Below are 6,286 nucleotides of genomic sequence, written 5' to 3'. Positions count from 1 at the left end.
GAGCACAGTGGGATATGAACAACATTTCTTGTTGTTTTCAGAGTATATCTTTCCCCTGGTTTATAATTCTTTGTGTGAATCATTTTTTTACTCCTGTCCAAGTTAGTAACAGGAAACACTGTGGGAGTGGGACGCTGTTTCATCGCTGGTAAAGTCCAACAACTGGTGAAACATTCACATGATTGAAGCTCTCTGGAAGGCAGGTTTCCAATTACTGCAGGTAACTTTCAGTTCAAGATCGTTCACCCCATCTTCCTCACTCGTGCACAGTGTCACGCCCATCAATGATGGAGGGAGGAAAGTTGGTTTGAAAATGAGCAAATTGTTTACGTCAGAGCCAAGTCTGAAACCACCTTTTATTGAACCAAGCGAGATGCAGGACTGGTCACGGTGGCTGCTGGGGGGCACATGCAGATAGCCTTGCCCACAAGGAATCTTTTGAGTCCTCATTCTCAACATAGGGTGGCAGTGTCCTAGGGTCTCCTTCTTTCGCCTTGTCTTCCTTAATCATCTGGAGCCTGATTTCTTTCCCCTCTCATTCAGCCTGCATTATTTTCTGCATCCTCTCCCTGTTACTCCCTTGCTTTCTGTTCCCTTCATTTTCTCCCTCATCATTAATATTAGCAAAGATGACTGGCTTGGTTTAGTCTGTAACATGTTTGAGTTTCAAGTGGAACATTTAACGTGGGCTCAGTGCTGTTTTGAAATATTAGCAGAACAGAGGATGACACCAGTCACTGATGGATAGAAGAGAAAAAGATCCCCCTCTCTCTGGTAAGGTCGTGGGCAAGAGACCTAAGAGGGGAACAAGTCTGAATAAACATCTTTCCTGATTAACTGTGTCCGGTGCATTGATTGAGTGGTGCTGTTGCAGCAGACCCCACTCTTATCCATAATTGATTGGAAACTAATCTATGGTCACTGGACCCAAAATGTTCACAAACACGTTTTACCTCTCTAACCATTACAGCATCGAAATAGGCCAACTTGGCCCTTCGAGTCCACGCCGAACACTTGGTCCTACCTAATCCCATTGACCTACACTCGCCCCTTGACCCTCCATTCCTTTCCTGTCCAAATACATATCCCACTTCTCCTTAAGTGCTAATATTGAGCCTGCCTCCTCCACTTCATCTGCAAGTCCATTCCACACACCCACCACTCTGAGTGAAAGTCCCCCCTCACATTTCCTCGAAACTTCTGCCCCTTTCTCTCAACCCACGTCAAATCTATACCCCAATAATTTTAAATACCTCAACCCAATCCAACCTCAACCTTTTATGCTCCGCAGAATAAAAATTTTGCTTAACCTTTCCCTATAACTTAGACCTGTGGTTTTCAAAATGCTCTCAAACTCAAACTCCACTTGAAGCAATCCCTACACCAGAAGTGCTCTGTGATTAGTCAGGAATTGATTCAGGTGCTATGAAAGGAACCATCTACATCCTACAGGATGGAGCGCCAGAATAGCGTACATAGTTGAAGAAATTAAATTCCAAGACTTTGCTCTGCAAAGTGTTTCAACTTCAAAAGTACAGCCCCTCATGGCCAATCCCGGGAATTTACTGGGACAGGGTCCAGTGGAAAAGGGACACTGTCCAAATGCCAGTGACAAATGATGTCATTTCACACCACCTCTAACCCTACACATATCCTCGGCGTTTGCCGACGTCAGCCTGATGGTAAAACCAGTGGAAGAGAGACAGTAGAGAATCACCTGTTTCCAGTCGAAGGCAGAACACTCAGCTCCCCGGGGATGAGTTGTGTTCAGTGGAAAAGCAATCTTGTGTCCCAGTGGAAATGGCACCAAGGGCTTCCTAACCTGAGACACTGCATGGCCAATGAACTGGGATTCCCGTGGAAAAAGGGTTTCAGACTGCTTTGTAAAATCTGCATGCAGTGCTTCAACCGAAATGAAGTCCAATGGGATGATGAGCTTCATTAAACTTTTCTACGTGGTCGTGCGTGAAAGTGAGGCCATTTTGGCAAGAAAGCGCAGAAAAATTAACCACGATCACAGGAGTGGCCTCCACGTGAGACCTGGAGCAATATCTTCATGGAAACAAGCGACAACTTGACCAAATATCTAATCTCATTTATAAAAATAGCACTGGCCTTCGCAAAAAGATGTATCACGATCAACTGGATGTCCGATAGCACGCTGGGTTGTGGAAATGAACTGCTGTTACCTACAGGAAAAAAAAAATCACATAAACGTGGTAAAGGTCAGTCAACTGTACCTGGACCACATAGGGGCCCAGACACTAATATAAATGAACAATAAAAGGGGATGAATGTAACCATTATATAGACCAAAACCAAGTTTCCCCAACTGGACTCATCTACTTGTAATCTCTGAAAATGTGGATATGAAAACAAACTGCAATAGAGAGAGAAAAAATTCAAAGTGCAAAAGGAAGAGTCTTTAAATGAGTCCCTGAATGTGTGTTGAGTCTCGTGGTGAAGGGGTAGCAGCTGTTCCTGAACCTGGCTATACCTCTTTCCAGATGGGAGCAGTGAGAACAGAGCGGGTGATGTGGATCCTTGATTGCTGCTGCTCTCTGACAGCAGCGTTCCCTGCAAATGTTCTCAATGGTGGAGGGTTTTTACCCGAGATGTCCAGGGCAGGGTCCATGCTTTTGCAGAGCTTTTTGCTCAAGGGTATTGGTGTCACAAGACAACTGATCAAACCTACTACAAACTGAACCTTTCACCCCTCACACCCGTAAACCCACTATTTTTCTTGCATCAATGGGCCTGTCTAAATGTTAAAGGTCCCTATTATTCCAGACTCCACTATCCTGCCCGGCCATGCACTCCAGGCACCCGCAGCCTTCTGCACGTTCTCTTTCTACAAGTCCTTCAGCAGCCTTGTGTTTACTCAGCACTGCCTGCTCCTCCACCAAGCTCTGCCTCAAATCCATTCACTCTATGAGCTTCCTGCATCGCTCCAGAGAAAAGCCCAAGGTTTCTCTCTTTGGATATTGCACTTCCTTCATTCTGATGGGCTGAATTCCTGCAGCTTCCCAATCAAACATCTGCAATCGCCTTTAAATTGTGCCCCTCTGCACAGATTTGTGCCACCTGCTTTTAAACAGGTTAAATCCTATGGGCATTCTGACAGTGTCCTTCCACTCTCTCTCTCTCTCTCTCTCTACCAGTGGAACTAAATCCTTCTGCTCAAATTGTTGCTTGGTCTGGGCTTCTGTCCTTTTGCCTGGATTCTCATTCTCTGCTATTTCAATCTGAACCCTGCCCTCAGCACGAGGAATAAAACCGTGGGGATATGGATCGGAATTCTTTCTGGCAAGAGCATCTCAAACACTGCTCTCATCCTCGTGTGTGCACAGGTAGAGACAAGAACAAATCTTGTCCTTAGTCACTGTGAAATCCATCTCCAAGATGATGGCACTTTATTCCTGTGTGTTTTTTTTGAACCTGACTTAGTGCTAGTTTTTCCTTTTGAATTGAACATTACAATATATGTTAACGCACTTTCCAAATGGTTTTACAATGTAAACAATATTTTAAAGAAAAATCTGAAGACTTCACCATCTGAGATGCAGATTCTAATCTGTGGCTTCGGCGGGTCCGTGCCAAGGGGTATTTGGATTATTTTAAAGAGGACCGTCTTCCAATGTCTGCAGTGGAACTGGGAGAAAGAGGGTTGGGCTGTCGGTGTCATAGTTAATGACGTCTCATTACAGAACTGAAAGCTTACAGTCTGTGGTGAACTGATATTCTCGTCCCACTGACCAGCACCCCTTCCTGCTCATTCCCATCCATGGGGCCGGGACTCCCTCAACCTCATGGGTCCCCCTCACACTCGCAGTTCTCCGATCCCCTCAACCATACGGATCCCCTAAACCACGCGGGTTCCCACCCCTACCTTCAGCCTCGCAGGAGCCCTCAGCCTTCTTGGTCCACGTCCCCCCTCCGCCCTCTGGGTCCCCGTCCTCCTCAACATTCTGGGTCCCCGTCCCCTTCTGCCCTCAGCCTTCTAGGTCCCCGTCCCCCCTCAGCCTTCTGGGTCCCCGTCCTCGTCCCCCCTCAGCCTTCTGGGTCCCCGTCCCCCCTCAGCCTTCTGGGTCCCCGTCCCCCCTCAGGCTTCTGGGTCCCCGTCCCCCCGCAGCCTTCTGGGTCCCCGTCCCCCCGGAGCCTTCTGGGTCCCCGTCCCCCCGCAACCTTCTGGGTCCCCGACCCCCTCAGCCTTCTGGGTCCCCGTCCCCCCTCAGCCTTCTGGGTCCCCGTCCCCCGTCAGCCTTCTGGGTCCCCGTCCCCCCTCAGCCTTCTGGGTCCCCGTCCCCCCTCTGCCTTCTGGGTCCCCGTCCCCCCTCAGCCTTCTGGGTACCCTTCCCCCCTCAGCCTTCTGGGTCCCTGTCTCCGTCCCCCCTCAGCCTTGTGATTTCCCGTCCCCGTACCCCCTCATCCTTCTGGGTCCCCATTCCCCCTAAGCCTTCTGGGTCCCCGTCCCCCCTCAGCCTTCTGGGTCCCCTTCCCCCCTCAGCCTTCTGGGTCCCCGTCCCTGTCCCCCCTCAGCCTTGTGAGTTCCCGTCCCCGTCCCCCCTCATCCTTCTAGGTCCCCATACCCCCTCAGCCTTCTGGGTCCCCATTCCCCCTCAGCCTTCTGGGTCCCCGTCCACGTCCCCACTCAGCCCACTGGGTCACCGTCCCCGTCCCCGTCCCCGTCCCCCCTCAGCCTTCTGGGTCCCCGTCCCCGTCCCCCCTCAGCCTTCTGGGTCCCCGTCCCCGTCACCCCTCAGTCTTCTGGGTCCCCGTCCCCCCTCAGCCTTCTGGGTCCCCGTCCCCCCTCAGCCTTCTGGGTCCTGATCACCCTCACCCTTCTGGGTCCTGATCACCCTCACCCTTCTGGGTCCTGATCACCCTCACCCTTCTGGGTCCTGATCACCCTCACCCTTCTGGGTCCTGATCACCCTCACCCTTCTGGGTCCTGATCACCCTCACCCTTCTGGGTCCTCATTCCCCTCACCCTTCTGGTTCCACGAGTACCTCAGCCATGCGTGTCCCTCAACCTTCCGGATACCCGTCCCCCTCAGCCTCGCAGGATCCCCCCCCCACAGCCTTGCGTGTCCCTCACTCCTCTAGCAGATCTCCCACACCCCTCTGGCGGATCCCCCTCACCCTTCTGGGTCCTCGACCCCCCTCACCCTTCTGGGTCCCCGACCCCCTCACCTGGGTCCCCGACCCCCTCACCCTTCTGGGTCCCCGACCACCTCACCCTTCTGGGTCCCCGACCCCCTCACCCATCTGGGTCCCCGACCCCCTCACCCTTCTGGGTCCCCGACCCCCTCACCCTTCTGGGTCCCCGACCCCCTCACCCTTCTGGGTCCTCGTCCCCGACCCCCTTCATCATTCTGGGTCCCCGTCCTTGCCCCCCCTCAACCTTCTGGGTCCCCGTCCCCGTCCTACCTCAGTCTTCTGGGTCCCCGTCCCCGTCCCCCCTCAGCCTTCTGGGTCCCCGTCCCCTTCCGCCCTCAGCCTTCTGGGTCCCCGTCCCCCCTCAGCCTTCTGGGTCCCCGTCCTCGTCCCCCCTCAGCCTTCTGGGTCCCCGACCTCGTCCCCCCTCAGCCTTCTGGGTCCCCGTCCCCCCACAGCCTTCTGGGTCCCCGTCCCCCCTCAGGCTTCTGGGTCCCCGTCCCCCCGCAGCCTTCTGGGTCCCCGTCCCCCCGCAGCCTTCTGGGTCCCCGTCCCCCCGCAGCCTTCTGGGTCCCCGACCCCCTCAGCCTTCTGGGTCCCCGTCCCCCCTCAGCCTTCTGGGTCCCCGTCCCCCGTCAGCCTTCTGGGTCCCCGTCCCCCCTCAGCCTTCTGGGTCCCCGTCCCCCCTCAGCCTTCTGGGTCCCCGTCCCCTCTCAGCCTTCTGGGTACCGTTCCCCCCTCAGCCTTCTGGGTCCCTGTCTCCGTCCCCCCTCAGCCTTGTGATTTCCCGTCCCCGTACCCCCTCATCCTTCAGGGTCCCCATTCCCCCTCAGCCTTCTGGGTCCCCGTCCCCCCTCAGCCTTCTGGGTCCCCTTCCCCCCTCAGCCTTCTGGGTCCCCGTCCCCGTCCCCCCTCAGCCTTGTGAGTTCCCGTCCCCGTCCCCCCTCATCCTTCTGGGTCCCCATACCCCCTCAGCCTTCTGGGTCCCCATTCCCCCTCAGCCTTCTGGGTCCCCATTCCCCCTCAGCCTTCTGGGTCCCCATTCCCCCTCAGCCTTCTGGGTCCCCGTCCACGTCCCCACACAGCCCACTGGGTCACCGTCCCCGTCCCCCCTCAGCCTTCTGGGTCC

The sequence above is a fragment of the Narcine bancroftii genome, unplaced genomic scaffold (genome assembly GCF_036971445.1).
Source record: "Narcine bancroftii isolate sNarBan1 unplaced genomic scaffold, sNarBan1.hap1 Scaffold_256, whole genome shotgun sequence".
NCBI classification, from domain to species: domain Eukaryota; kingdom Metazoa; phylum Chordata; class Chondrichthyes; order Torpediniformes; family Narcinidae; genus Narcine; species Narcine bancroftii.
The sequence above is the reverse complement of the archived record's forward strand: the minus strand, read 5'-3'. Positions refer to the sequence as shown.